This window comes from Alligator sinensis, unplaced genomic scaffold (assembly GCF_000455745.1).
Source record: "Alligator sinensis unplaced genomic scaffold, ASM45574v1 scaffold560_1, whole genome shotgun sequence".
Classification (NCBI taxonomy): Eukaryota; Metazoa; Chordata; order Crocodylia; family Alligatoridae; genus Alligator; species Alligator sinensis.
In genome coordinates, this window is record NW_005841837.1 from 271,704 (window position 1) to 294,018 (window position 22,315).

At 46.1% G+C, this 22,315-nt stretch overlaps 1 non-coding gene across 1 annotated transcript; it reads right to left on the reverse strand.

Annotated features, from left to right (window-relative positions):
• Window positions 1–4,141: 4,141 nt before the first annotated feature.
• On the reverse strand, window positions 4,142–4,223 carry TRNAS-UGA. The gene has a single exon. It is a non-coding gene; the product is annotated as a tRNA-Ser (tRNA).
• Window positions 4,224–22,315: the final 18,092 nt, after the last annotated feature.

A 22,315-nucleotide genomic window follows, 5' to 3' on the forward strand; every position in this document is an offset into this window, starting at 1 on the left:
GCAGGGCTGCGAAATAGGAGCTTCATTACCAGGAGCAGCTAATAGCAGCATTGCAGAACACCAAGAGCATGACACAAGGAGAGAGGATCATTAATATCAGTGGAACAAAGAGTTTAGAACAGGGGTGGGCATTATTAGGCACATAGGCCATGTAGGCAGCTCTAGGGAGCTGTCATGGGTCGATCAGCACCCACCCCCATGAAGCTGTGCGCCCTGTGACTCCTCCTCACCAGCACCCAGCAGAAGCTGAGTGCACAGCCCCAGCCCTGACCCCAGCCCACCCCACACCCACTCTGGACTTGCCCCACCAGAGTGCACCAGCTCCGAACCAGCCAGAACCCATGCACACAACCCTGACCCCGGCCCACCCCATGCCTGCTCCAGACCACTTGCCCATGCTGAGCAGCAGCGGCAGCCAGGCAGAAGCTGCTGCTAAGTGTAGGGGGAAAGTGGCTGCCTCCCCCTCGCCACTGCCAGGCCCTTCTTGCTGCAGCCTCCTGGAGTCCATGCCCAGGCTGCCCCGTGGCTCCTTTCTACTGCCACCACTGCCCTACTGGGCAGCCCAGAGATGGCAGTGACAGTGGCGGAGAGGGGCCACAAGGCAGCCTAAGCATGGGATCCGGGCAGCTGCAACAAGAAGGGCTTGGCAGCAGTGAGGGAGAGGCAGCCGCTTTTCTTCTGTGCCTAGCAGCAGCTTTTGCTTGCTGCTGCCACTACTCAGCATGGGTGGGCGGTCTGGAGCAGGCGTGGGGCTGTGCGCATGGGTTCTGGCTGGAGCAGGCGTGGGGCTGGTCTGGAGCTCATCTGCTCTGGCTGGGGTGAGTCCAGAGCAGGCCTGGGGTGGGCCAGGTGTGGGGCTGTGCACGTGGGTCCCCACCAGTACCATGGGACTGGGGCCAGTGGTGGTGGCAGCTGGAAAGTGCCATTGCTGCCTGAGCTGACTAGAAATGCAGTCCAGCTGTGGAGCCATCCCAGCCCTGCTGCATGCCTAGGGGCGATGGGACGTGCCATGGGCCAGACAGCACCTGGGCCAGGCAGGACCAAGGGACTCACTGCGAGCCAGACAAAGTCTTTCCATGGGCCAGATCCAGCCCGCAGGCTGTATTTTGCCCACCCCTGGTTTAGAGAGGCTCAGGTACATTATAATGTGCTATGAAATCAATTGATCCCCCTCAGCATTGCCCAACTAGAAATGCTGCTGCTACTGCCAGGCAATTGGTTTTAAATTTTGGATGGGCTAGGAATCAAAGAGGGGTGCAAGTGCACATCCCCCTGGATCTGCCCCTGGAGATGCAGGCTATTTGCACTCAGGCTGTGGGAGGCAGACATACTTTGAGTAGGAAGGACCGTTCCATGGCAAGACCTGTTTTGTTCAATCCCAGGGCTACAATGACTTGATGCACAAAGTGTTAGAATGTTCTTGTAGCTGTGATGGGCCAGGAATTATGCAACCGGCAGGATTTTCATAGGATATTATCTTTTATCTCAACCAATGCAGTTGGCCCAATAGAGTTAGACAACCTTTTGAATGCAAGACATTCTTCATCAGGTCTGAGCAGTAAAAGCTAGTACAGCCTACTGCACATACAAGCAACATATTACACATAAAGCCAATACAGCATGCAGTACATACACATCCTCTTGACGTACCGTACAGAAAGTTTCATGGTCAAGCATTTCCCAGGGAGCCTAAGGGCTTTATGTACTGTACATCAAGAGGCTGTGCATGTACTGTATGCTTTATTGGCTTTATATGTAATATGTTGTTTGTATGTACAGTATGCTGTACTAGCTTTTACTGCTCATACCTAATGGAGAATGTCTTGCATTCAAAAGCTTGTCTAACTCATTGAAGCCTAGACAATTAAAGACATTGAAGCCTAGGCATATCCAACATTGAAGTCTAGGCATATCTACAGGGTTGTTCCTACAATTAATCCCATCCACTCACTTCTGTTCACATGCACCAATGCAATCACCTCCCAGTAATGTGGAGCTGAAGCCACTCTGGGGCACCCCTCACAGCTGCTCTTAAATGTGTCAGAGACTGGCATCTTAAGAGTGACCACAAAGGGATATCACCGGAATGGCTTCACTGTCAAATTTCTGGCTTTGGGGCGTGCAAGTGTGGTGTGTTCTGAAATGTCCCTTCCTGAGAGTGCAGTGGATATGGTGTAGACCTACCATAAGAGACTGCAGCATCCAGTTTTAATACAACTGTGGGCTTGTAATTGCATGTTTACCAGGTAGCAGATAATATTATCCCAGACTGCATAAACATACCCAAGCTAGCTTTAGGCTATCTTATTTGAATACTGCCAGCAGGGCAGCCTCACCAGTATGGAGTTCAACAGCGACCATTGTGTGGGATAAAGCAGTCAGGTGCCCTGATGTCATGGAGCTCCTTGCTGCCATGGTTATTACAGCAGAGCTAGCAACTTGGCTCAGCTCAATCTCACAAGAGGTAGTTGTACATTTGATGGCTGGGTAGACATAGCTGTATAAATCACATAGGCTTGAAAAATCCTGGCCTGAACTCTTCTGGGCTTTACTTTCTTCATCACTAGAAGACAGTGGCCAACTATACTTGGTTGGCAGCTGGAGGATGGCAAAGCAAGATCTGGAGTTTTCCTTTGACAAAAAGCTGAAGCCATGAAAACTGCCATTTTGGCAAGCACAGCCTCGAAAACGAAAAAAAATTGGTCTTCAGCCTAACGCTTCAACTTTGAACAGAAACCAAGAACACTGAAGTAAAGCCAGTGCTTCCTACAAAAATCTGTTAAATGAAATATTTATTAATATCAATTTTTTTCCAAGCCAATGCCTGCATCAGGGATTGCACAACAATTTGATAACTTTATTTCTTAAAGCGGGGTACCTAAAATAAAACTCCCCTCACCCAGTTGTAGGTACCTGAAGGGAAAAATGGACCAAGCTGTCAGACGTGCTGGGCAGCCCCAGCTTTCATAGAAGGCAAGGAATGATACAAGTGCTCAATGCCTTCGAGCGCATCCATTCCACTTCAGTACCAGCCCATTCACCAATGCCAAGAGGGCACTCACTTTAGGCACAAGAGTTTTAAAATGTTGGATGCAGTTTGCATACAGATCACTGGATAAGAAAAGCTGTGTGCAAGTGCAGTCTAAATTATATCAGGGATGAGACTTGTTGTGAAGGCAAAACGATAATTAAGCTTTCATGGGGTGGGGGGGGAGATTAAACCCTTTTAATTAGATTTTTTAAAAGTCAGAATTAGTTTTGATTAGAACCAGATCAAAATTAAATTAAAAAAAGTAATGGGATTAATGTTGTCACAGATGCAGTGTCTGTTCTATAGTGACCTAGACCTTTGTCACTTGACCTTGAGCTTTGGACAGGTGTGGAAGTCCATCCTAAGCCCAGCTGACCCATCAGGCTGGCAACAGTTTCTGGACTCTACAGCATAGAAAAGAGTGACTACACCTGGGTCAACCAGGGGCAGCCTTAAGTCTTAAGCAAGGTACAGGCTTACCCCTCTGGAGGATGCCTTCATTGCTCTATCACTGCAACTCATACCCGAGCAAAGCAGATTTGACCAAATCAGGGTTGGTATCATAGAACACCTGCTCTGCATGGACAGAAGTGACTATGCAGGGTGTAAGGACAGGGAGAGTCATTCCTTGAGTTTCCTTCTAGAGCTCAAACTCAATGTGGTGATTCTTCATTGCCTGTAATCTGGCCTAGAACCATTGGTTTTGAAGAAACATGGCAAGGTGACATTTCCTTCTGCACAAGGTATTAACCCACCACATACCCATCTTGTATGTCACTGGCCTTGAGCAGGGGAGGATAGATGTCCCCACCTCTGTTATGAAAGTGGTGAAGTCACTTGTGGCTTTATCCAGTATCAAAATTGTTAATTTGCTTTTGATCATAATGGTGACAGGAGTACCCTGCTGAGGAAACATGTTAAACTAGCATAAGCATAGATACCTGAACCCCACTTGTTCCTAGGCACACTATCAGCCCCCACTCCCCAGCAGCAAACTTACCCAAAGTGACCTCTACCTTAACCAGCAGAGAAGGCCTGAGCAGTGATTCATAGATGTTAGGGTCAGAAGGGACCTTAATATATCAAGTCTGACCCCCAAACCAAGACAAATGCTGTGAGCAGGATTTGAACCTGCATGGGGAAACCCCCTTGGATTTCAAGTCCAACACCTTAAGCGCTCGGCCATCACAGCTCAGGCTAAGTGAGGTGGAAGATTAATCATTCGGTATTGTTTTTTGGACTCCATCTTCCCACTGGCACAGTTGTTTGAAAGCTACAAAGTAGAAGTAATTTGCCTATCCTAACAGTTTCATGGACTCCAATGCATCTTGTCAACCAAGTGCTTTCTATCCTCTTTTCCTGTTACCGTTTATAACCAGAATATAATTTTTTTCTTAGAATGACAGGTTGTTTGGCCTGTAAGTCACTGGAGACCTCTTTTCTGAGGTAAGCCTTGCTAATAAAGATGAGAGAGTAAAATAGTAGGCCGGGAGAAAGGCATTTGCCAAATCTGGTGGGCAGTCTCATAACCCCCCACTGCTGCTCACCACTGTCACTGGGTGCTGCCAATTGCCATTGCTGGTAGCACCGGAAAATGGTGGATTCAGTGATAAGAAAAGCACTGGCTGCAGTAGAGTGGTGCAGACTCCCTGGGAGCCTGCCACAGGCTGGATCGAATCTTCATGGGCTGGATCACACCTCTTGTAGGCTGGATCCAGGTTGCTAGCTGCAGGTTGATGACCCTTGGACTACTAGACACATTTCCCTCTGAAGGGGCCAATCAACCTGTAGCAATGCCAGATTTTGATACCCTCACAGGGCATGATCCACAGCTCCCTGAGGCCAGTGGGATTCTTTCCATTGACTTCAGTAGGTTTTGGATCATAATTGTGAATAATACTTTTCCCAAAGTCATTGCATAAGGCCATTCCTAGCCGCATTGGGTGTCATCTTACCTTGCATAAAGGCCTGGAGGTTCAAGGCATGAACACATGAAACAGTTACACCATTTTAGAAGTGGGTGGTGGTAAGCAACTGCAGTACAGCTAAATCAGATGCATCCCCTCCTAGTTTACCTCTTGTTTCATTTAAGGAAAAAAGTACTGTAGTTAAGCTTAATTTGCTCTGGGAATAACAGTTACACCAGAACCTTGTAGTGGTATGTTCATGCCTTCAGCCTGCTTAACAGGTTTAGAATTGGGCCTTATGGACAAACCTGGTTGTCTTGCTCTGTTCACCAATAGTGTGAGAGAGAGCAAGTTAGCTCTGTTAGCGTATCGTTACACGTTATACATAGCACACTCTAACTGCACTTACAACTAGTGTACCAGCATTACAGCAGTGAAGCACATGCTAAGTGCCATGTAAGCATACTAAAGTTAGGCCTTTTCCCACAAGGAGTATCTCCAGATTGTATTACCTAATATGTGTTGACCTAACTTGGGAGTGATCCATGAAGGTAATAAAATCAGGGGACTCTGGGGTGGTGCAAGTGTGGGGGGCCTAACAAAGTTGTTTGTTGGGGTCCTGGCCTCCTTATCACACCAGAGTCTTGAACTGGTAAGACTCTGGTGCTGTGGTGTGGGGTAGGGAGTGAGCCTGAAGCCCCTGGCAAGCGTGCAATAAAAGGCATGATGGAAGCTGATACATGATCTCCACAATTGTGCATCTTGCCATGCCACAAGTACCTCCTGATCCCAGCTTCCCCTGCACCAGCAAGTAGCAAGCTCCTGTAGCTAGGAACGTTGGTGAGCTGAGTGGACTCCCAGGGCAGTTTTACACATGCTCTGGAGGTTGGGGAGGTGGTGGTGCTTTAATTAGAGTGGCTGTAATTAAAGTGCTGTCATGACTCATGTATCAGCACCCCTGTGCTTTAAAACGGCAGCAGGGGGCTTGAACTAAAGCTTGGTCAATGAGCTTTAGTTCATGCACCCCTACCACCATTTTTAAGCATGAGAATGCTAATGCACGAGATGTAGGAAGCTGCTGGAGTGCAGCAATTGCCATGCTCCAGCAGACTCGATTAATTGAGTCTACTGCGATGTGCTGGAATTCCAGTGCATTGGAGTAGCCTCCTCGCTTGTGTATAGGCGGCCCCAGCTGCCAAGGCACACCATGTGCTCCCATGTCTGGGAGCCCAGTCAGCTGGTCCAGGCTCACAGCCTGGATGGTTCAAAATAATCTGATTTTCAGTCTTAGCCCTGAAACCACACAGGAATCTTGAACCTACTTCCATGGGATCCCAGGGCTGAGACCTAAAACGAGCTGTTCAAGACTCAGGTGAAGTACTACAATCTATATTTAGACAGTGGTAAGCATTAATGCTTGACTGCTTAGAAAATGCTCTAAGTTGCATTAATGCTTACCACAATCTAAATATAAGGTATGTTAAGTGCAAGGTGTAACAAGGCCCTTAGGAGGAAGTCAGGAAGAAGGCAGGGCCGGGTGGTACAGACTAACACCTTCAGAAACTCATAAGCTTTCCTAGGGAAACACCTACTTGGTCAGATCTTATGATGCTTCTTTTGCTTTCTCCTGTCCTGCTTCCCCCTTGCTGTTGTTCATTAAGATGATAGGACAGCCCCAAGAGACTGCTTGACTGTCAGACCCACCCTATGACTATAACAAGAATATGGTGAACACCCTGGGAATACTAGGAGGTGGCAACGTTTTAAGACTGTTAAAATTCTCTCACCTCAATCCAGGTGTAGTCTTCTAAGTGATTTGGAAGTCAGGCAGACAGTCAAGGAATGTGGAATGTGGATTGAAATGGTAATGCAGTAACAGGCAAGAGAAAGGAATATTACCTGGGCTGTGTGCATCCAGGTGTTACCATGTAATTGGATGATGGCTCAGAGAAGGATGCATATACAAAGATGTGTACCCTGGCATATATCCCTTCTTGTCAGTTGGATAGACCTGCTGATGGACAGTGGATAAAGGCTATTTGATTTCTTTTTATACTGGCAAACCTGCACCACTGGGACTAGAGAACTGCCCCCGGAAGCTGCACCACCAATGAAGTGTTGTATGTGCAATCCCTCCCCCAACCTCCTGGTCCCTGCAAGCTTTGTCTTTTAAACCTGTCAGGTAACACACCTGCAGTAGAACAAATTCAGTCTTGGCTCTTCTCTTTCTTTAAATTAATATTTAATGAACCATTGTTTCTAGGAAAGCTCAGAAAATGGTTGTGGGTCTTAAACTAGCATCAGAATATTGTGTTCCTTCTGAAATAATAATAAAAAGAAGATCACTATAGTTTGCATGTGAGAACTGATATCAAATGTTTATGGACAAACCTAAAGTTTGCTGCAGTGCGGTGGGCTGGAGAGCCAAGAGAGGACTTTTCAATTAGATGAAGCCATAAGGCAGCACAATGAGAAGCCGTAAGTTCCATAATCTTCTGAACCTTTGATGATTTGCCAAAGAGCCATTTCCTAAAAGTGACTGCTCATAGCATACAAAATCCTAGAATAGAAAATGTAATGGCTTATGATACACACACAAAATGTTCCAATACATTCTGGGCTTTAAACTGCAGCCAAATAAATGTAAGAGCTGAGTGTAAAATGACCTTGAAATCTAAATTAACTTCTACTAATTGGATTAAAGTGATTGTAATTTCAAATTTGGCATTTGTAAAGCTGTTTTCTACCAGTTAGCCCCTTTTTAGAAGAACATGTTGTTTTGTAATCGAAATAGTAAGAGGCACTCTCTTCTGGTAGTTCAATAAAATAGCCTAGAATCCCCAATTTAGTAATACAACAGCCAAACCACTGATTATATACATTTACAGATATCCTTGGATTCAAACTATCTGTGGTCTAGCCAACTCTTATGCTAAAGCTTTCATAGAATCATAGAGAAGTAGGGCTGGAAGGGACCTGTAGAGCTCATCTAGTCCAACCCCCTGCCAGAGGCAGGATCATCTCTATCCAAGCCAACCTGTACAAATCCATTGTCTAACCTATTAATAAAACTACACAATCAACTGCCACACAACCCACCACAGAGCATAGTGCTGTAGCCTGCCACTTGTAGAGCATGAGGGCATTGGCAGTTAGTTGTCCTGCAAGGGTTGTTAAAATACACTGGAGAGACTCAAGGAAGACTGCCATACCTCCCTGCCATACCTGACAAGGACAACAAAAAACACCCTATAGTTTATACCAATCGGACTATGGAAAGGAATTTCTTCTTGATCCCAAATGCAGTAATCAATCTGACCTTGAGTGGAGGGGCAAGACCCTCTAGCCAGGAACCTCCAGGTTTTAGTCCCATCAGGAGCATTGGCACACCATAGTCAAAATCCCCATGCAGTCAACACTCAGTGGTGAAAGATGCCCAACACCTGTAGCAATAAGGGGAAAAAATTCCTCCCCAACTCCATGTGGCAACCAGCAATACCCAGAAGCATAGGAAATACTAAACACCCTCCATGCTACTCTGCAACCTGGAGACAGCAAACATAAATCTGCACATCACACCCTGTTATATTGACAGAAGTTACACATAAACCAGTATAAATGATCAGAAACCAGTTCAAATCTGCAACACAACAGAAGTTCAGTGCACATAAACTGCTTTCAAAATGGCCAAAACCAGTTTAAGATGAACCTGGATGGATGTAATATCAGACTTAACTGATTTTGGTTAAATTGGGTTATTGAACTTCTGTCCCAGATCCATGAACAACACATGCCCCCATGGCTGGGCGGGAGGGGTACGGCGGTGCTGGCAGTGGCGGGAGTGTGGCAGCAGTAAGCAGGGAGCTCCCACAGATGCTACCAGTGCTGTTGGCGGCGGGAGGGAGGCGGTGAACGCTAACCAGGGGAGTGCAGACCCGCATGCACCCCCTACGCATTGCCAATGCCCAGATCCCCTCCATATTCAAGTTAATTCACAGTCCCCCAGCATCCAAGGATACTTTGCACCTCCCCCGCAAACCCTGGGGTAACCTTGACCCAAGCTGGCTGTCCAGCCAAGCACCCTGCAGCTTTTTACCTGGAGTTGTTTGGAGACTGCCATCACGTCCCCTCTTAATTACCTTTTTTTGCAAGCTGAATGTAGGAGGTTTGGGATTATTGTTTAGCGCAAACAGGGTGCATCTACATGTTCATTAATGCATAGTACCTACCATACTTTCATAGTTTCATAGTGCTTACGGTTGGAAGGGACCTAAACAGATCATCAGGTCCGACCCCCTGCCCTGGGCAGGAATGAATGCGGGGTCATAACACTCCAGCCAAATATCTGTCCAGCCTCCTCTTGAAGACCCCCAAGGTAGGAGAGACCCCCACCTCCCTTGGGAGTCCATTCCAGAGCCTGGAAGCCCTAACTGTAAAGTAATGTTTCCTGATGTCCAGCCTGAACCTGCTCTCAATCAATTTGGGGCCATTATTCCTAGTAACCCTGGGTGGTGCCCCGGGGGAACAGAGCCTCACCCAGTTCCCGTTGGTCCCCCCTGCTGAGTTTGTAAATGGTCACCAGATCCCTTCTCAGCCTTCTCTTGTGGAGGCTAAATAGATTCAGGCACTTCAGTCTCTCTTCATAGGGTCTGACCCTTGACCATGAGAGTGGCCCTCCTCTGGACTTTCTCGATGCTGGCCACATCCCTCTTGAAGGGCAGGGCCCAGAACTGGATGCAATACTCCAACTGCAGCCTGACCAATGTCGCATAGAGGGGAAGGATCACCCCCCTGGACCTGCTTATGATGCATCTGTAGATGCACGACAAGGTGTGGATGAAGATGTTCATCCTGGAGTTAACAATGACTCCAAGATCCCTTTCTGCCACCGTGTTGACAAGAAGGGTGTTCCCCAGCCTATAGGTGTGTTGTTGGTTCCTTCTGCCTAGATGCAGCACCTTGCACTTGTCTGCGATGAATTCCATCCTATTCTCATTCGCCCACTTCTGTAACCTGTCTAGATCTAGCTAGATTCTGTCCCTCCCCTCCAGCGTGCCCACCTTGCCCCACATCTTGATGTCGCCAGCGAATTTGGACAGCGTGCTTTCTATACCTACATCCAGATCGCTGATAAAGATGTTGAACAGTACAGGCCCCAGGACCAAGCCCTGGGGGACTCCACTGCCCACATCCCTCCAGGTGGAAAATGACCCGTCCACTACCACTCTCTGGGTGCGACCATCTAGCCAATTTGCCACCCATTTGGCTGTATAGGCATCAATGCCACAGTCGTCTAGTTTTTTTCAGAGAATGTGGTGGGAAACAGTGTCAAAGGCCTTCCTAAAGTCCAGGAAGATAACATCCATCTTGACTTTGTGACCTGATCATAAAAGGAAACTAGGTTAGTCAGGCAGGATCTGCCCTCAGTGAACCCATGTTGGTTGCCCCTGAGCATTACCTCCCCTGCTGGGCCCTTGCAAATGTGCTCCTTAATAATTTTCTCAAAGGTCTTCCCAGGGACGGAGGTGAGACTAACTGGCCTGTAGTTACCCAGGTCCTCCTTTCTCCCCTTCTTGTAAATGGGAATGAATCGAGTCTGCTGGAGCGTGGTAATTACTGTGCTCAAGCAGACTCCAGTGTCACATGTATCAGTGTCCCTGTGCTGAAAAATGGTAGCAGGGTGCTTTAACTAAAGCTCATTTGACAAGCTTTAGTTAAAGTGCCTCCACCACCATTTTTCAGTGTGGGGATGCTGAGACGTGATGCTCTGGGTGCTTTAATTAGGGTGGCTCTCAGTTCCCATTCTCTAGCTCCACTCTGCTCCATTCCCCCGCCCAGAAGTTTCTCCCCTGGTTCCTTCCCTGGGAGCCCTTTAGTTTTCTGTGGCCAACAAGTTATCTTTCTCAGCTGGCCCAGTCTCCCTAGGCAACCTGCACCCAGTGCCCACTGCCTACAGCTGGGTTGTAGCCCCTCCAGCCTGTAAGCTGCAGCCTAGATGAAGCCTAAATATTGTCAAATAAAGAGGCACTCTCATCTCCTGTGTCTTACACCTAATCTCTTGTTGATGCAGCTAAAACTTGTGTTCACTTGCACAGCTATGTCACTGTAGATTCATACTGAGTCTGTGATCCACCAAGACTCCTAGATCCTTCTCTGTATTGCTGTCATCCAGCCAGGTGTCCCCATTTTGTATTTGTATTTTTTATTATTCTTCCTGAGGTGTAGCACCTTGCAGTTGTCAGCACTGAACTTCATCCTTTTAGCTCCAGCCCAACTTTTCAATCTGTCAAAATCCTTCTGAATTGTGCTCCTGTCCTCTAGTATGTTTTCAGTCCTTCCTAGTTCTGGACATTTTCAAATTTGCTCAAGAAGCTCCAGCATCCTGATCATTAATAAACATGTTGAACTGAACTCAGAACAGATCCCTGCGGGACTCCACTCAAAACCTACACCATTCTTACATAGTTCCATTTATAATTACCTTTTGCTTGTGCTATTAAGCCGGGTATCTATCCTCCTTGTAGTAGTTTGTCTAGCTCACATTTCTACAGTTTGTTTGAGAAGGCCATGTTGGACTTTGTCAAAAACCTTGCTAAATTCCAGAGACATTGTGAAGAAGGCCAGTTCCTTCAGTACTCTGGGATGAAGTTCATCAGGCACTGCTGACTTGAATTCATTCAGATGTATAAAAGGCTCTCTCACTGGTTCTTTTAATATTGCATCCCTCAGCGTGTCCCCTTCATTGTCCAAATAGTCCTTATTAGCTGTCTGGTTGCAGCCTAATGTTTTGTGAGGACTGAGACAATAAGCTGTTGAGAAACTCTGCCTTCTTTGCATCTTCTGTTACAAGGTCTCCATGGCTCTTTAACAGTGGGCACACAGCTTCTTTTGTCTTTATTTTCTGGCCAGCATATTTATAGAATATCTTCCTGTTGTCTTTAACTACCCTCACCAGATGAAGCTTATTTTATAACTTAACCTTCCTGATTTTACCCATGCAAATTCTTGCAGTTTCCTATTATGTTTTCTTGATGAGCTGCCCATCTTTCCATTGCCTGTATGCCTGGCTTTTGCATTTGAAGCATCCTAGAAAGTCCTTGTACAGCTACATTGGTCTCACACCATTCTCCTTGTGTTTCCATCATGTTGGAATAGCTTCCTCTTGGGGTTCCAGTTCTACGTCCTTTGGAAGCTTCTGGTCCTCTTGAGTACATTTTTCAGTTGATCTTCCCATAGCATCATGCCTACTATCTCCCTAAGTTGATTGAAACCCGCCTTTTTGAAATCTAGTCTTAGTTCTGCTGACCTCATGCTTTCCCTGTCTCAGGATCATGACTTCTATCATATTGTGATTGTTTCCTCCTAAGTTTTCCATTACCTTCACATCCTCCACTAGTTCTTCCCCATTGATAAAAACAAGAGCCAAGTTAGATGATCCTCTAGTTGTATCCACCATTTTCTGTTAAAAAATTGTCCTCCACACAAGTTATGAATTTGCTTGACATTTTGCTTAGCTGTATTGTTCTTTGAGAAGATATCCAGAAAAACTGAAATCTCCCATCACTATCATCTCATAACTTGTGGATAATTTTGTTGCATCCTTTGAAGAACGCCTCATCCACCTCTTTTTCGTAATTTGGTGGTCTATATTAAATCCCCACCATTATATCAGTGCTATGTACTTTTAATCTTTTATCTTCACTGAGATACATTTTGATCTCCTACCTTCTTTGTCCTGAACCAAGTGTATGTATTTCTGACATATAAGGTGACATCATCACCTTTTCTTCCAACTCTCTCCTTTTGAAAGAGTGTAGTCCTCAACACTGACATTCCAATCATAAGAGCTGTTCTACCAAATCTCTGTGATACTAATCAGATCCTAGTTCTTTTACAAGCTCTGACTTCCAGTTTATCTTCTTTATTCTCTGTACTTCTCACATTTGCATACATGTGTCAGACGTATTGTGTATTCTGACCTGCTAGTTCCTCTTTTGCATCCATTGTTGTCATCCTGTGGCTTTCTGGTCCTTTCAAAGAATTAACCTGCTTCTTCCAGGATTGCTTCTCTGGATTGCTTGGTCTTTTGTTAGAGAGTTTTGTTCACCATCCCACATGAAACCTATTTTAAAGCCCTCCTTATTTAGGTTGGACAGGTGATGCCAGAAATGCTCTTTCCAGTTCTGGTCAGATGGATCCCTTCTCTTGATAACAGTCCTCCTCCCCAGAACATCTGCCCTTTGTCAAAGAATCCAAAACCTTCATATTGACACCACTATCTCAGCCATGCATCTGCTTTCATGATATGACGGTCCCTGTCTGGACCCTTACCTTCCATGGGGAGGATTGATGAGAACAACATCATGCATGACAATGCATGCATGACAAACAGGTCCAGGGAGGTGATGCTTCCCCTCTATGCGGCACTGGTCAGACCGCAGTTGGAGTACTGCGTCCAGTTTTGCGTGCCGCATTTCAAGAGGGATGCAGAGAATCTTGAGAGGGTTCAGAGGAGGGCAACTCGTATGGTCAGAGGCCTGCAGGCAAGGCTGTAGGAGGAGAGACTGAGGGACCTAGATCTTTTCAGCCTTCACAAGAGAAGGCTGAGAGGCGATTTTGTGGCTGCCTATAAATTCATCAGGTGAGGGCACCAGGGAATAGGAGGTCCTCTATTTACAAGGGCACCCCCTAGAGTAACTAGGAACAATGGCCACAAATTGACGGAGAGCAGATTTAGGTTGGACATTAGAAAGAATTTCTTTACAGTGAGGGTTGCCAGAATCTGGATTGGGCTTCCAAGGAGGTGGTGCTCTCCCCTACCTTGGGGGGTCTTCAAGAGGAGACTAGACAAGCACCTAGCTGGGGTCGTCTGACCCCAGTGATTTTTCCTGCCCATGGCAGGGGTCTTTCCTGCCCAGGGCAGGGGGTTGGGCTCGATGACCTATTGAGGTCCCTTCCAACCTTAACATCTATGAATCTATGAACATTTGTGCTCCAAGCCCCTTAATCCTCTTGTGGAAAGCTTTGTAGTCTCTTCTGCTCACTGTCATTCCTGGCAGTATGACTAGTGTCTACATGGACAAGCAGGAAAGGGTAGCAGTCTGAGAGATGGTTGAGCTCTGGCAGTCTTTCTATAACATCCTGAAGACAGGCTCCAAGCAAGCAGCACCCTTCCCAGCACCCCAAATCAGGACAGCAATTGTTTATTATGCATGACTAACTTTTATGGTCAGTTAGCCATCATGGAGCCATTGCAAATATCACCTCAGGAAAGTAAGACAGGATAGTACAATACAAGAACAGGGATTTATTTTTTGAAGAAAATCTTTAACAGAGTAGTAAGGTCTCATGATTCTGTTCCCCAGAACTTTGAAGTGATCTTAGGCAGAGCCTTTCAAAACTGAATGGTGGGCTCCTAAATTTGTATCTAGACAACAGAGGATGTTGTCCAAGTCCTCTTTTTTATATTTAGAGGCACTCATTGCCCTCTGTGGGATCCCTTTGGACCCACATAAAATTTCAGATCTTGTCATGGAACTTTTACTGCTCTGATGAATTAGCTGAAGGGAGGTAAGCTTTTCTGGCTGTCGGATGGAATGGCTGTGTGCAGGTGGGAGGGCAGGACCTTGTTGTTACTAAAGCGCCATGTTTGGAGGCTGGATCCAGAGATTCCATGGGCTGTAGGTTGCTAACCCCCAAAGTAGGCTGTTGCCTGTGAAAGTTTATGCCTCACTGAACCAGTTAGTCTCTAAGGTGCCACCCTTCCCTGGCTTCTGTCTGACTTCAGACTAACACCACTACCTTCATCTATCCACTGTCTCCTTTGGTATGCAACTCTACATACTTGGGCCTGCTTTGTATTACATGCAAACCACCAAGCCAATGTCTACCAGGGATCTAGTGCTACTGATCTTTGGCTGCTTGTGGTTTGTGTCAACACAGTTCTCAGAACCCACATTCGATATCCAGGCTTCCCTGGATCAGGTGGTGTCTCCCATCTCTACTGAAGCTTTGTGGTTGGTCTCCTCTTAAAGCTTGCAAAGGCCCATACTTCGTTCTGTTTCAAATAGCAAAAATTTGCTAGCCTCTCCACCCATCCTCCAGCTACATAGAAAGAAGCCAGTGGTGCACATCTGCACTCATCTGTGTCTCTTTGACTTGCAAGGGTCTTTCATTGTTTTCTTCCCCTTGGGGGATGTAGCTGAACCAGAAGGCCCTGAGCTCTGCTCCTGGCTTCTGCTACCATAATGCAGCTGTCCCTTCTGCAGCTCTGCCATAAGGGCAGTCAATTCTGCACCATGGTAGCAGTCCTTAATGCCCACTATAGTCACCATGTTAGTGTCTGTCCCAGTCATGGCCTTGCCTTTCCCCTGGATTGCAGACTGCCCCACCAGAGCTACTCTCTTGGCAAAGCTGGCTGCTGCGAAGACTTCTTAGTTTGCCTTCATGTGTCAAGCTAATCTCTTCTCTTCAGTATGTCTTCTGACCACTAGACAGGCACTAGAGATGACTTGCTTTCTTCCTGAGATTTTGGATGACATGCAACACCCACACCAATGTGACTACACTTAGTGCAGCATTTTTTAAGTCCTTTGAAGTGGCCTCAGTCTGCTCACTGAAGTCACAAGCATTGTTTTACCATTCCTTTCAATAGCTGTATGGCGAGGAGAGCTCTGGGTCTTTCTTGAGAAGACCATCATTACACATTTCTGGGCTAAGTCCCAGCACCAGGCCTTGCTTTTTCATCTGGATGATCCAGTAACCTGATCCCAGAGATGATGTTATTAGTCTTTTACCACATATTTCTGAGAATACATCATAAACATCAGTTTGTGTGGTGGGCCCATGTTCAAAAGTGGGCCAGGCAGGTTCTTTGTATTGGTGGTTGTGATGTTAACCTGCAGGTGGGTTTTCTGTCTTTTCCATGCTGGTCTTCTCTACCCCACCTTCCTCACCAAGTTGGTGTCCTCCTCCCACTTAGCAATGTGGGAAAAGCAGGATGGTCATGACCTCATGGCTTCTCGTCATTGAGCCCCCTGGAGGTCATGACCCCTGGATGGAGAATACATGAAATAGTCCATCCTCCAGTGGTGAAAAATGCAACATTTCATTCTGCAGTGAGGTGGGGGCTGCTTATTTCTAGCCTCTAACATTTTATGTAGCTGGCTGAGTTTGCAACCGTAGAAGAGATCTTTTCTTCATCACCCAGAAGAACAATTTATTTTGCCAACTGATACCCACAATGGCATCTTCTGCCATGACTTAATCAAGGAACTCAGAAATTAGGCTATGGCAATACGTGTTAGACTCTTATTAGCTTGATGCTCTGTAGCATTGAGAGATTAGCAGTGTTTCTGCTTCAGGCTCCATGATTAGAGGTTTCTAACTCAGTAGTTGGGTTTTTCTGTAGGATGATGGCTGGTGCACAACGTCCCAGCCCAGAAATGATTGTTTTGAATCAGGGGTTTTGAACCTTTTTTTAAGGGGCATGCCCCTTCTGGGTACACTTCTGGCAGAGTGGCAGGGAGGGAAGGGGTGACAGCGGCCAGATGTGGAGCAGGGGGGGAGAAGGGAGAGCCTTGCAGCTCCTGGGTGGCAGCACTCCATCCCTGCCCGTCTGCACATACTCTCTAGCCCCTTCCCAAGTAACCCCGGGGGCACGTGTACCCCCGGTTGACAACCCCTGTTCTGAGTGATTGTTTCCAGAGTTTTAGTCTGCAAAATGGGTAACATTCTTTGGTTAGTTAAGTAGTGTAACATGGAATGGGTTAGCAGGGCCTGCTAGCTATACTTCTTGGTTATTTGGTTAACTGACTGCAGGGTAAAATGACTTGGCTTTAGATTTGAGGCTCTGCGTGGGGTGGGAGAGTCTACCAGAAGCCCTGAGAACAGGGCTTATAAGGTAGCTGTGCTACCCCAGGAGCAAGGCTGGGAATTGGTGATTTAGTCTGATTCCTTGTTCCTCACCATACTCCAATCCAGGTGCCATCCCCTGTACTTAGTGCTAATGACGCCTCTGCTCATTAGCTGTTGGAGGAGAGTCAAGAGAGTCAGGAGGAAAAGTCATACCTGGGTGGGACAGTGAGTAGTGGTGCAGAGGCTGTTCTGCCCTCCCAACTAGTGCTGTAACTTATGATACAGGTAGAAAGCTCAGCGGCAGAAAGGGGCTCCTTAGGCCATGTTACTCCTTTCCACTAGCATGGAGTTACAACCTCAACCTCATTTTTTTTTGCATTTCTTTTTTTATCCCGGTAACTTTGCAGATGCCTAATCAATAATGTGACTGAGTTTGCTCACCAGCTGAGCTATTTTTGTTCAGGAAAACAGAAAGTCAGCATTTGTAGCAATGTTATTGCTTATTGTTATTGAGTGTGGGCTGTGCATCAGGAAACCATTACAAGAATTTCAAGAGACCATCAATGTAATTTAATTGTCCTCAGCCAGTGAAACATACAGAGTCGTTAGAATTCCTCCCCCACATTTTTTGGCATGTTCCATAACTTGGTTCCAAATCAGTCATTGAAAGACTAATGATTTAATTAGTTATTAACAGTAAGTGAACTCCTATCCCCCAGCCAATTAGCACTCAAATTTGGAATGATTCCCTGTCACTCACTTTACTGCTATCAAAAAACTGTTTTTGTTTATGGAGATTTTTACAACCATCTTCTAGTGTTTTCACTCTGAATTCCTAGTGTAAGGAGGCCTTCATTGTGCCCATAAGCTAGAGGTATGCAATCTTCTAGAGCCACAGACTGACTGCATCTGATCTGGCCACTGCTACAGGCTGCTACCCTCTTCAGCAGCACCCAAGTCATTTCTGCCATGTGGCACCATCTCCACCAGGTGCTACTGATTTGTCTTCAGTGGCAGTGGGGAGGGACAAATTCAGCAGTGATGGTGATGATGGCAAGCAGTGCCTGCTATAGAGGCAGGTGAGAGAGCAGGGAGGGCTATAGGGAGTGCTCTGAAGGGGATCACAAGCATGGCACACAGCAGAAAAGGGGGATGTGCTGGGCTGAGCTGTATGCTGCTGATCCACCGTGCCACCACTGGCTGGATCCAAGCACTTTGCAGGCCATATCCAGCTCATGGGCTGTAGGTTGCCAACTCCTGCAACAGGACATTAAATAGGACTATATATGTGCATGTGTAGGCCATTAACATTAGCGGTGTTACAATTCCATTGGCTTTTGGCATGTTGATAATGAATGGAAATGATTCTCCCTTTTTTTTGTATTGCTACATCAAAGTAAAGCCAGGCTGTTTTGTCTTGGGGGCACATTAGCTCCTAGGAAGATTCTGTCTGAGGGCTTTCCCCTAACACAGGAAGATGTATGTCAGGAAAATGGTTTGATATAGGCATGATTTCACTCAAGAGTCAACTGATTCCCAATAACAGGATAGACCAAGGGTCTTGTCTAATTATGCAATGTCCTGGTGCATCTGTATAATCCTGAAAAAATTACAGTTTATTTTACCAAGTAGGAAACTAGACCACCTGTGTGTGACACACAATGGGTGGTAAGAAGCAGAATGTAATATGACTGGAAATCCTACCGCTGGGAGACTGATCCAGCTGAACCTAATGGCAGATTCACTGTCTCCCGTGGCAAGGCAAGGGGGGGCTGCTCTGTTTCTGCCCTGGAAAGGGAAATGGAATCTGGCACCCTGATGTTTCTCACGATGTTTTACAAAAGGTGGCTGAGGACCAGTGCAACTTTAACACAGCAATTCAGAATCCAAGAAGCTCAGTGTAAGAAGAACAGCAGAAGGGTGTTCAGGCTGAAGGAAACCTTGGAAAGTACATTTTTGAGAGGCAAAGAAAATTCAAAGTGCCTCGGATGGCCAAAGTGCTTTGGAGTTTTATTACTACCAGCCCACCCATGAGATTTCCCCTTAACTTGGGAAACTATCAGGCAGACAAATCAGATCATTCTAAAGGTACCAAATGCCATACATGTTGCTCCAGCAAAATGCTGCTCCCTCTAACCACAAAGAAGAATCTTGGACTGGATTCTCACTGCCACTAAGACCCCTTTGTGGTATATAAAAGTGCCTCAGGGTAAGAGAGAAATGGACTCACAAAGCCAGTAGTAAGGGGTATCTGAGAAAGTGTTCACAGAGACAACCCTAGGCCTGTTTGCTACATGACTGACTGCTTGAGGTGGAGATGAATGCAGAGGGCATGGCTTGGCATGTGTTAATGCATTCATAGCCCAAGGGCTTCATCAAGGGTTAGCCAAGAGCTGACTGGGCATTTTAAGTGGTCTCTTCTGCTCTTTCTTAGCTGCACCTGAGAGAAAGCAAATGAGAATTGGGAACTATCCAGCCATGCCATTTCATTGCAACGAGGTGGGACTGCACTTGTGGTATGCTGGAAAACAAGCAGGCTGTTGTTCTCCTTTGCCCTGAAGTTCTTGGCATTCATCTGCTGCCTGGCTCAGTAGAGACTTGCAGAGGCTGCAATTCCACTACCCTTAATATGTGTGAGGAGATGGCCAGAGAGACACACTTGGACCAAGCCAGCTGTTCCCCATCCTTTGCACAAGAAGAGGCTTCTGGAAACCACAGGAACACATGTGCTGAAGAGCTCAGCACCTCCACTAAAATCTTCAAAAGCACATATGAGCCTGAGTCCTATTGGCTTTGAATGGGTCTTTGGCTCCTTAATCACCTGGGTGCTTTCAAAAATGTTACCCCAAAGAAACTCTTATTTGGGCATTTATATTAGTAGCCATTTTATCAAAGATGCTCAGCCCCCTGTGGCTCCAGTCACATCACAGCATGGGAAAGCAATGTAAGACAGCATCACAGCCATAGGAAAGCAATGTAAGGAAGGAATGTAACACAAACATTGGAATAATTTTTTTGATAGGAAAACGTGGTAGAACCAGACTATGAATCCCTACCAAGGAAGGAATGTCACACAAACACTGGAATAATTTTTTTGATAGGAAAACTTGGTAGAACCAGACTATGAATCCCTACCAAATGGCCAATGCATTTATGCTGGGATGTCCTTTTTTAAAACTTGAACTGCATCTTGAACAATGCTATATTTGTATCAGTAATGAGCCATCTGAGCTCTAGGAATAAGGGCATGAGTCATCAGACTGGATGGGACACTCCACTCCAGAAATGAGGGCAAGGGAAAAATCCAGCTAAAATGACAAATAAGGTATGTAACTCACCAAAGGAAATTTTGGAGCTAGATAACATAATCGTGTAGCACAATGCTGGGGTAGGGAGCCAGAAAGGTAAAACCTAATGGACTGAAGCAGTCTGCTGAGCAACTGTGCCAGTACAACACAGTAGCAATTTATTCCAGCACCTCTTTTACTGAGAATGAACAATAAAAACTTAAATAAATCAACAATTACTTATTGCTTAGTATTTGGGATAATAAATTCTTTAGTTTATCAGTACCTTATGGCCTTCCGTGGTGCATTCTTTGAATAGTTTGCATTACAGATACATTCTCTCTCTCCTGAACAATAAATTATTACTCTCTTTAAAAGGAAAAAAAAGGCAGGGGGAGGGGGAAGAAGGGGAGGAAAAATGATACATTACATTGTAAAGCAAAAGGAAAACAAACAGATTTTTGTCATAGATCTTAAAGTAATATGAAGACAACTCTCTCTGTGTGTTAGATGCCTAAGTATAAATAAAGAAGGAGATTGTGTTATTTACAGTGTTACACAATAAACTGAGAGAGCATCATTGATACATAACCCATAATAACAGTAAATGATCACAAAAACATCCAAGTATGTACAAGATGTATTTACAACAGAATATATAATTAAAATGATGATATGTGGCCATTTTCTTTGTCTGCATTTCTCTGCAGCATTTCATAGGTGCTTTTCTGGTCAGAAGTCAGTATGGCTGATGGAACGTAGCCAGTGCCAATGGCTGAGAACAGGCTTTGCTTAGGATCATCACGGTGAGAGATGCCCGCTTCACAGGCAAAAAATTGGTTTCCTGGATGCACGAGCAATCATTTTATCATTTGTATAAAGGTATGGGAACTGGAGGGGAACAGGGAGATGGTGTCTCTTTGTCATGAAATGAGAGAAAGGAAAGGAAGGTTTATTGTTTCCCTGGGAAAGCAAATAATTGTCCTCCCCCAACTCTCGCAGGTGGATGAGGTGGGAAACCATGGGACAGGTAAGCGTACGTCTATCTGTTCAGGTTCATGGTACTTTCGGCAGTGACTCTGAGAACCTTGCCCTGCTGACCTGTTCTTCTCCATGCATGCCAAGCCCAGAAATGAAGCCACAAAGCTGCCCTGGGGGCTGCCCCTGCTGCTGATCTCAAGCATGCTGGAGACAGAGATACTGAGCATGGAGCCTCCATGCCTTCCCTGCCTCATTTCCTGGACTGGTGCTCACAAAGCATGGATAAATAGGTGGGGGATGCTTTTCAGTGTCATTGTCAGGAGCTCTGCAGAAGCAGCTTGGCCATTTCCTCGGGGGGGCGGGTGACTCTTGGCCAGTGGAAGCAGGCATTGGTGAACTTGTGCTGACATGTACCAACTGAAGAAGAGGCCCACTGTATTTTGCACACCCTTTTCTGGGATACAGTTCAGACAGGACTGTCAGGTCATGTGGAATTTCCTCAAAGCTAAACAGGGGGATGTCATTATTGAAATCAGGACAATCAGGACAGATTTACTGCCCCTGACCTCCCTGCTCCTGTGTTCATCCTCAGATTGCTGTTTCACTTCCTATAAGGGTTAGAAAAAGGTCTGGCAGAGGTTCCCTATCAGACCAAGAGCTGTGGGTAGATGGGGCCAGTGGCCCTGAGAGAGCTGCTGGTCCTTCCTTAGAGCATAGGCTTTCCTTCCTGAAGTTGATGCTAACAGCTAGGTTTTTCGCATGTCAGGCTCAGTCCTTCAAGAGACACAGAGTGAGTCCAGGAATTACTCAGCACCTCTGCAGGCTCAAGCCCAAATACAAGTGGTGACAACCCTCTGCCCCCAGCAGCAGCTTGCACGTAAAAGATAGAATCACATCTTGGGAGTGGCCAAGTTGTGGGAGTTGAGTCCTTCCAGGGGTATTAGATAAGTCAAGAGGTGAGGGGCCAGATGCTCTTCTCAGGCTAATGTAAACCCAGGGTCATTCTGCTGGCTCACCCCAGGCCCTGCTGTGATTTTCTAAGGAGTGGAGTGAGACAGCCAACTCCCACGGACTTTCACTTGGGGCCATTTGAAAGCCCCATCCCAAAACTCTCAGGCTCATACCCTATTGCGATCTATACCACATGTACAGAGGGAGGCCATTTTTGTCTTGACAGCTCTTCAGTGCAATAGAAGAAATGCAACCTATTTCCCCAGCCCAGCATGGAGAGTGTCAGACATGCACAGGTCCTC